A 10,593-nucleotide genomic window follows, 5' to 3' on the forward strand; every position below is an offset into this window, starting at 1 on the left:
TACATCATATTGTGAAAATGTCAAGCTAGTAAGAAAAACCACTTTAAAAATGCAGAAAAACAAGATGTACTGTGAGCAATAAGACACTGACAGACATAGGTAAACCTTCAAAGCGGGGTTATTTAAATTTCATAGTTTTATCACACTATAATAAGCCTTTTGATTCTCCTGCAAAAAGTACAAGACTTATATCCAAAAGTTTATCAAAACCAAATAGAGAGATCTTACGTCAAATCATATATTTTGTTAGCTTTATTCACTTGTGCATGTAATGAACCTCGTCAGTGGTTGTTTCACGCAAAATGCTAATGTATTTATTATATTAGTTTCTTTTTAGAATGGCGATGATGGCAGACATTTGACAATCTGATTGAAACAAACATGCCATGGAAGCCGTCTAGAATGAAGGCCGGGGAATTTTAGACTCCAACTGGGAAAATGAGGACACAGTGAAAAAGGAACAAAAATTTTGCCTCCTCCCTATTCAGAACGGACGTGGCTGTGTACATGTACATCCCAAAAGTTAAGCAGATAAACGCCTCACTTTAATAAGGGTTTTTCTGTCGGTTGGCAGAAGACCTATAGTAACCATATCTCTATTCCTCATTCACCCTTGTGGATAAATCTGCGGTAACAAAAATAAATACAGGAAACAATAAACTCCATTACTACCAGAGTAGTTGGTTTTACAATCTTGCGCAACACAAAGAACAAACAGGACCATGTTACCATTTCTCAGAAATTTTCCACACATATTGAAGCTGTAAACCCATCATTACGAAATTCTTGAGGATTTCCTCTTTTTTTAAGACTTGAAAAGCTTAGAAGTATTAAGCAAAATTAATATCTGACGGTACCAATTTGATGCCACGGAAATCTTGTGTATTAACCTGCTCCTCATTTCCTGCATCGCTCACCGATTGAAATTATGGTACTCCCACGATGAAGATATCTCCCCTCTATTTTTAATTATCTTTAATTCAACAATACCTAAATACGTTTTAGCTTTTAGATTTTTCAATTGTTTAAGAATCAATCTGTGCAATCCGACCATGGGAATTTCATCACAGTTAAGTTGACCGAATGACAATCCCAGGAAATTAATACATGTTTTATCAGCAAAAGAACTTTTTAACAAATGAATGGAAGAAATCAAGTAGAAGACAGATAAATTTAAAGTTCTATATTTATTTTGTACATTTTTGCAAGGACAAAAATGATACCAAACATGCAATTTCAAAAACAAAAACTGATCATTTTTAAATGTGACTGATTACATAATAATTCACACGAAATGTCAGTTTTCTCCCACACTTCAGTCCACGTCATAAACAACATTATGATAAATCTAGAATTAACACAATAACTATCCGAAAAATATTGCTTAATCTGATGTAAGAATTCTTTGTTTGAAGGGATTATTGTTGAAAATTATATTGTCATGTAGAATGAAACAAATCGCTCATTGAACGTTAATGTTACGTCTTTTATAAAACGTGGTAACACGATAACGTAACCGGAAACGACCAATCAGAATTAATAATAATTCGTACTCCTACCTGATTTTCATACGCATTTCAAAAATTGATTAAAAGAGTATTTTAGTATTGCATTTTGTTGTATTTGAAATGTAGATAATCTAACAAAATTATTGGTCATTTCAATTCGTTTCTTAAAGCTAAGGAATGTAATAAGAGGGTTAACAAGACTGAAGTCCCTTAATGGTTGTTACAGGTGAAAACCACGAATAGAAAACAGAACATCTATAATGAAAAACAAGAATGTCTCCATAGTACACGGATGCCCTACTCGCATTATCACTTTCTATGTTCAGTGGACCGTGAAATTTGGGTAAAAAAGCTTATTTGGCATTTGAAAGATCATATCACAGGGAATATGTATACTAAGTTTTAAGTTGATTGAACTTCAACTTCATCAAAAAATACCTTGACTAAAAACTTTAACCAAAACCTTTAACCTGAAACTGGCAATTCCATTTTCTATTGGGAAAAATTGCGTAAAATTGGGATCAACAAGAATGTATCCATAGTAAACGGATGCCCATCCGCACTATCATTTTCTATGTTCAGTGGACCGTGAAAATGGGGAAAATCTCTAATTTGGCATTACAATTAGAAAGATCATATCACAAGGAACATGTGTACTATGTTTCAAGTTGATTGGACTTCAACTTCATCAAAAGCTACCTCGACCAAAAACTTTATCGTGAAGCGGGACAGACGAACGGACGCACATACCAGAAAACATAATGCCCATGAATGGGGCATACCAATATAATTTGTCATTAAAATTAAAAAGATATTATCATAGGAAACGTGTGTACTAAGTATCAAGTTGATTGGACCTCAACTTCATCAAAGACTACTAGGTGTGGCATAAAAATCCAAGCAAATAGATGAATCTAAACATGTTCCACTTAAAGTGATTTTATAAAACCGATAACATGTCCAAAGTGAGTACCACAGTTGCCACTACTAATTATCCAAAGAAATGTTCTCACTATCAAAAGCGATTCCAATAACCTGAAATGAGTGCTTTCTTACTCGACTCTGAAGTATTTTGACATCAATTTCTATAGGGGCGGTCTAATACAGTGAAATGAGAGCATTTGCCCCAGGTTGAAGGTCTCATTGGCACTTTGGCTTTGAGATAACGAACAACAAGAAAAGCGATGTTCCTTTGCTTTTTGTGTTTTTTATTGGTCATTTTCATTTTTATGACATGGATGGATATCAAATACCCTTTCTTTTCCCTTCTAAACTTATATTAATCCCTTTCCACTTTTCGAGTGCGAGTGCTGCCTTGTAGCGGCATTAGCCTGCTCTTTTTCGAAATCTACAAGGGTGTCTTTAACGTGCAAGAGATCTGGCTCTCTCTTAACACGGGTCAGTCATTCATCGTCCCCTTCCGACGGACTATCATTGTTTCGTCAAGACCATACTTGCAAATGGTGTCAAGGGAGAGTCAAACATCTATTATGATGTTTCACATCATAACAAATCTCTTGTTATGATGTGATACATTCTTATACAAAACTAAGAACGTCTTGGAATTAAATTTACCAAATAGGTGAAAAACTGTAAGACAGTAAAACATCGATTCCCTGCTTCCGGTAAAGATAAACGCATAGAGAAAATTCGATATATTTTACCTTTTGTCGATGAATATATGCATTCTCATTACTCAATTATGTGCTATTTGTCTATAAAAAAAAACCCTAAAAAACTGAGTATCTAATCTTTGAATTCAAAGTTCTCTGTAGAATATTTAAGACTTTTTGATACAGAGCTTTCCTTTTTATCCATATCGGAACTCTACATCAATTCACTCTGTGATTCAACAATTACCATATACACTTATAGTACAGATATGACATGGCTCAGTACTTATACATCCCGTCATTGTGTTATTGTACTATTGTAAATTTGTGTATCATTGTCTTTAATTTTTGCAAATATGTTTGGTTTATACATGTATGTTATTTTTTACTTTTTCGTTGCATATTTGTTTGTTTTTATAGAGATTAAGATTATAACACAATATTGACTGCTGTGCCCCTATTTTTGACATTTTTACCTTTTATGTCTGTTTGTATTGTTCACATATCAAAACATGGTCAATACAATGAAATGCGACTGTCATACAAGTGAGAGGTGTAGCTACCGTTAAAACCAGGTTTTATCCACCATTTTCTACATAAAAAAATGCATGTACCAAGTCAGGAATATGACAGTTGTTATCCATTCGTTTGATGTGTTTGAGCTTTTGATTTTGCCATTTGATTATGGATTTTCCATTTTTAATTTCCCACGGAGTTAAGTATTTTGATGATTTTACATTTACATTGATTGTTACATTAGGCTTTCTTAATGTGCTATCTCAATATTAGTAGTTTTAAACAACTTTCTTATGGTAATTTAAAAAAAGTACTTTAAAAGTATAAAATTTTGTACGTCTCCTATATTTTTTAAAGATATAAATGATACTTGACGTGTGAACAGTATCTAGATCAGTTAGAGAGAGTCAAGAAATAGACAATAAGAATACAACACGACTGATAAAAAAATTCAAACAAACATACAAAGACTTCAAACGGAGACGCTAACACGTGTTTTTGTAGTTGATTGTATATACAGTATTTAGTATACAAGCGAGAGGTTTGGTTAGCTATAAGACGTGTCACGGTACTTTTCTATCCAAAATTCATGTGTTTAGTTACGATGATATATTTGTTATTCTTATCGGATTTTGTCAAATTTTTAATCGTTTGTAGATAATTAATCACCCAGTTCATTAATTAGATTTTAGTTTGGGTCAACTAAATTTATACGATATATTTGGTTTACAGTTTGATTTAGAAGAAACACCGACATACATTATCTAATTACTACCACAATTTTATATTAATTAGTATTGTAATTTTTATTGTTATTGATAAATGTTATATCAGTTTTACAAACCTAATCTTGAATTATATCCTAATGCTATCCTATTTTTGGAAATGTTTAGAAATTCAAATGCGACGTCACTAGTTGCGTCGACCTCTTCGGCTAACTCGACTGTGACTTTTTATGTGCTGGTTTAGGTTGTTTTATGTACTTGTTTTTATATTGTAGTTAGTCAACACTTCGGTGTTGTCATGTATATCTATAATATAATCATTTTTAAAAATTTACTGTTTGCAAAAGTATGAATTATTCTAAATAATAAGGATGTTCTTATCCCAGGCAGAAAACCTTAGCCGTATTAGGCACACCTTTTTGGAACTTTTGGTCCTCAGTGCTCTTTAACTTAGTACTTCTTTTGGCTTTCGAACTTTTTTTTTATCTGAGCGTCACTGGTTAGTCTTGTGGAGACGTAACGCGCGTCTGACATATTAAATTATAAACCTGGTACCTTTTGATAGCTAAAGTTGTGTGTTTATCTGTCCTATATGGATTTGCATTGTAGTCCTGTCATGTAATATTGTCATTTAAATGTTGAATTTAACATTGCCTTAAAAGCGGGAGGTTTGGCTAGCCAAAAAAACCGGATTCAACCCACCATTTTGTTTCTTAAAATGTCCTGTAACGTGGCAAGTCAGGAAAATGGCTATTGATATATTATAGTGCGTTCCTGTGTGTGTTACATTTTAGTGTAGTGTTTCTATTGTGTCGTAGTTCTGCTCTTATGTTTGATGTGTTTCCTTCAGTGTTAGTTTTTAACCCGGATTTGCTTTTTCTCAATCGATTTGTGAATTTCGAAAAGCGGTATGCTTCTGTTGCCTTTATTTACCAAGCATAACTTGGAGTGATAAGAAATACATCATATTGTGAAAATGTCAAACTAGTAAGAAAAACACTTAAATGCAGAAAAACAAGATGTACTGTGAGCAATAAGACACAGACAGACATAAGTAAAACTTCAAAGCGGGGTTATTTAAATTTCATAGTTTTATCACACTATAATAAGCTTTTTGATTCTCCTCCAAAAAGGTACAAGACTTATATCCAAAAGTTTATCAAAACCAAATAGACAGATCTTACCTCAAATCATATATTTTGTTAGCTTTATTCACTTGTGCATGTAATGAACCTCGTCAGTGGTTGTTTCACGTAACATGCTTTTGTATTTATTATATTAGTTTCTTTTTAGAATGGCGATGATGGCTGACATTTGACAATCTGATTGAAACAAATATGCCGTGGAGGCCGTCTAGAATGAAGGCCGGGGAATTTTAGACTGCTACTGGGAAAATGAGGGCACAGTGAAAAAGGAACAGAAATTTTGCCTCGTCCCCATTCAGACCGGACGTGACTGTGTACATGTACATCCCGAAATTCAACCAGCTAAACGCCTCACATTAATAAGGGTTTTTCTGTCGATTGGTAGAAGACCTGTAGTGACCATATTTCTATTCCCCAATCACCCTTGTGGATTAGTCTGCGGTAAAAATAATCAAATACAGGAAACAATTAACTCCATTACTACCAGAGTACTGAGTTTTACAATCTTGCGCAACACAAAGAACAAACAGGACCATGTTACCATTTCACAGAAATTTTCCACACATATTGAAGCTGTAAACCCATCATTACGAAATTCTTGAGGATTTTCTCTCTTTTAAGACTTGATAACCTAAGCAGTATTAAGCAAAATTAACAACTGACGGTACCAATTTGATGCCACGGTAATCTTGTGTATTAACCTGCTCCTCATTTCCTACATCGCTCACCGATTAAAATTATGCTACTCCCACGATGAAGATATCTCCCCTCTATTTTTAATTATCTTCAATTCAACAATACCTAAATACGTTTTAGCTTTTAGATTTTTCAACTGTTTAAGAATCAATCTGTGCAATCCGACCATGGGAATTTCATCACAGTTAAGTTGACCGAATGACAATCCCAGGAAATTAATACATGTTTTATCAGCAAAAGAACTTTTTAACAAATGAATGGAAGAAATGAAGTAGAAGACAGATAAATTTAAAGTTCTATATTTATTTTGTACATTTTTGAAAGGACAAAAATGATACCGAACATGCAATTTCAAAAAAAAACTGATCATGTTTAAATGTTACTGATTACATAACAATTCACACGAAATGTCAGTTTTCTCCCACACTTCATTCCACGTCATCAACAACATTATGATTAATCTAGAATTAACACAATAACTATCCGAAAAGTATTGCTTAATCTGATGTAAGAATTCTTTGTTTGAAGGGATTATTGTTGAAAATTATATTGTCATGTAGAATGAAACAAATCGCTCATTGAACGTTAATATTACGTATTTTATAAAACGTGGTAACACGATAACGTAACCGGAAACGACCAATCAGAATAATTCGTACTTCTACCTGATTTGCATACGCATTTCAAAAATTGATTAAAAGAGTATTTATGTATGGCATTTTTGTTGTATCTGAAATGTAGATAATTTAACAAAATTATTCGATCATTTCAATTCGTTTCTTAAAGCTAAGGAATGTAATTAGAGGGTTAACAAGACTGAAGTCCCTTAATGGTTGTTACTGTTGAAAACCACGAATAGAAAACAGAACATCTATAATGAAAAACAAGAATGTTTCCATAGTGCACGGATGCCCTACACGCACTATCATTTCCTATGTTCAGTGTCCGTGAAATTTGGGTAAAAAAACTTATTTGGCATTTGAAAGATCATATCACAGGGAACATGTATCATGTATACTAAGTTTTAAGTTAATTGGACTTAAACTTCTTCAAAAAATACCTTGACCAAAAATTTTAACCAAAACCTTTAACCTGAAACTGGCAATTCCATTTTCTATGTTTAGTGGACATTGGGAAAAAATGCGTAAAATTGGGATCAACAAGAATGTGACCAGAAAACATACTGCCCATAAATGGGGCATACAAATATAATTTGTCATTAAAATTTAAAAGATCATATCATAGGGAATGTGTGTACTAAGTATCAAGTTGATTGGACCTCAACTTCATCAAAAACTACTAGGTGTGGCATAAAAATCCAAGCAAATAGATGAATCTAAACATGTTCCACTTAAAGTGATTTTATAAAACCGATAACATGTCCAAAGTGAGTATCACAGTTGCCACTACTAATTATCCAAAAAAATGTTCACACTATCAAAAGCGATTCCAATAACCTGAAATGAGTGCTTTCTTACTCGACTCTAAAGTACTTTGACATCAATTTCTATAGGGGCGGTCTAATACAGTGAAATGAGAGCATTTGCCCCAGGTTGAAGGTCTCATTAACACTTTGGTTTTGAGATAACGAACAAGAAGAAAAGCGATGTTCCTTTGCTTTTTTGTGTTTTTTATTGGTTATTTTCATATTTATGACATGGATGGATATCAAGTACCCTTTCTTTTCCCTTCTAAACTTATATTAATCCCTTTCCACTTTGCGGCTGCGAGTGCTGCCTTGTAGCGGCATTAGCCTGCTCTTTTTCGAAATCTACAAGGGTGTCTTTAACATGCAAGAGATCTGGCTCTCTCTAAACACGGATAAGCCATTTATCGTCCCCTTCCGACGAACTATCATCGTTTCCTCAAGACCATACTCGCAAATGGGGTCAAGGGAGAGCCGAAAATCTGTTATGGTGTATCACATCATAGCAAATATCTTGTTATGATGTGATACATTATTATACAAAACTTAGGACGTCTTGGAATTAAATTTACCAAATAGGTGAAAAACTATAAGACAGTAAAATACCGATTCACTGCTTCCGGTAAAGAAAAACGCAGAGCAGAAAATTCGATATGTTTTACCTCTTGTCGATGGATATACATGTATGCATTCTCATTACTCAATTACATACATAACTTTTAGATACAGAGGTTTCTTTTTTTTGTCCATATCGTAACTCTAAAGCAATTCACTATGTGATTCAACTATTACCATATACACTTAAAGTACAGATATGACATGGCTCAGTACTTATACATCCCGTCATTGCGTTATTTTACTTTTGTAAATTTGTGTATGGTAGCAATAAACAGTTAGGAAAAAATACTAAAATTTGCCCTTATGAATTTTACCATCCCCTTTTCATTGCTTTCTTGCAATATCAATACTCTTTGTGTCATATATGGGCATATGTATGTAATCAGAATCTTCCATAGATTTGATATCCAGTATATAAAATGGTAAAATATAATTTCTTTTTGGTGTATCCATGGCAACAATCTGTATTTATTTGTTATAAAATATTGCAAAAAGGGGGGAAAGATGTCACATATTTCCCCAAAATTTGGCTAAAAGTAGAATTTCAATCGCTTGAAGTAATACCTTTTCTGAAACTGTGTACATATATCATTCAGCAAATCCAATGAAAATCATATGTCTTTCGTCTCATTTTTTTGTAAAATTGCGTTAAAAACTTCGTGTAGAAAAAGAGTGTTTGTAAACAGTACATTAATTTCTGGACCGATGGCCGGTCAAGCTATGCAAATACGGATTGTCAAACAGAAAACAGCCCATAAAACATGTAAAAAAATAATCTTGATGCACTTATAAACCATCTTTGAAGGCTAAATTAGCACCCATCTGTCTAAAAATGAATTTTATTACACAATAACTTTCCTATTTAAAAAATCCACAGGGGCCAAAATTCGAAACTAAACTCCTAACTGTGTATTGCTACCTATTCTTGTCTTTACTTTTTGCCAATATGCTTGGTTTAAACATGTATGTTATTTTGTGCTTTTTCGTTGCATATTTATTTGTTTTTATAGAAATTAAGATTATAACACAATAACGACTGCTGTGCCCCTATTTTTGACATTTTTACCTGTTATGTCTGTATTGTTCACATATCACTGTCAATATATTAATGGAATTTGATACGACTGTCATACAAGTGAGAGGTTTATCTACCCTTAAAACCAGGTTTTATCCACCATTTTCTACATAAGAAAATGCCTGTACCAAGTCAGGAATATGACAGTTGTTATCCATTCGTTTGATGTGTTTGAGCTTTTGATTTTGCCATTTGATTAGGGACTTTCCATTTTGAATTTCCCACGGAGTTCAGTATTTTGATGATTTTACATTTACATTGATTGTTACATTAGGCTAATTTAATATTAGTAGTTCCAAACAACTTTCTTTATGGTTATTTAAAAAAAGTACTTTAAAAGTATAAAATTTAGTACGTCTCCTATATATTTTAAAGATATAAATGATACTTGGCGTGTGGACAGTATCTAGATCAGTTAGAGAGAGTCAAGAAATAGACAATAAGAATACAACACGACTGATAAAAAAAATTCAAACAAACATACAAAGACGTCAAACAGAGACGCTACAACTAGAATACAAGAGAGAGGTTTGGCTAGCTATAAAACTAAGTATAATCCACCATTGTTTTCATAAGAAAATACCATATCAAGTCAGGAATATGACAGGTAATTGTTGTCCATTTGTTTGGTGTGCTTGAGGTTTTGATTTTGAAGGTCTTTCCGTATTGAATATTTCTCGGAGTTCATGATCAGTATTTTTGTGATTGTACTCTTTATCCACAGTGTACAAATAATTAAAATATAGACAGGGGTAAACAAAATGAAAAAAAAAACCAAACACCGTTGAAACCTCTTTCGTCCGAATCGCAACTCGGGATCACCTGTTCCAGGAACGCTTTATAGACTAAAATCCGATAGCTGGATGCATATATACCGAGTCATGTCAATAGTCGTACAACCAAAAACAACATATTAACACAAATACAAAAAAGGCTTAATAAAAGTAAATAGAATTATACACAACTTCAGCTTCTAGAAACGATAACTCGAGACCTTCTTGTATTATTTGTGAAATAAACAATGAATATTTATCTTGAAACTTTCCAATAAACTTGTTGGAAAAGAACTAGACACCTTTTGACAAACCCCTGGCTCACCAATCTTTGTTTCGACGTTGATGACGTTCTACAAAGTCTTAGTAGCAGATGAATGCTCTTGAATATCGTGGAGACATACTTCATACGTTGTTGAAGTTGGTCTATATATTGCTGCTAAGGTGAGAGAATTTATAATTTCAAAATCGAAATCGTCTCGTTTGCCATAGATGTAC

This window comes from Mytilus edulis, chromosome 13 (genome assembly GCF_963676685.1).
Source record: "Mytilus edulis chromosome 13, xbMytEdul2.2, whole genome shotgun sequence".
NCBI lineage: Eukaryota > Metazoa > Mollusca > Bivalvia > Mytilida > Mytilidae > Mytilus > Mytilus edulis.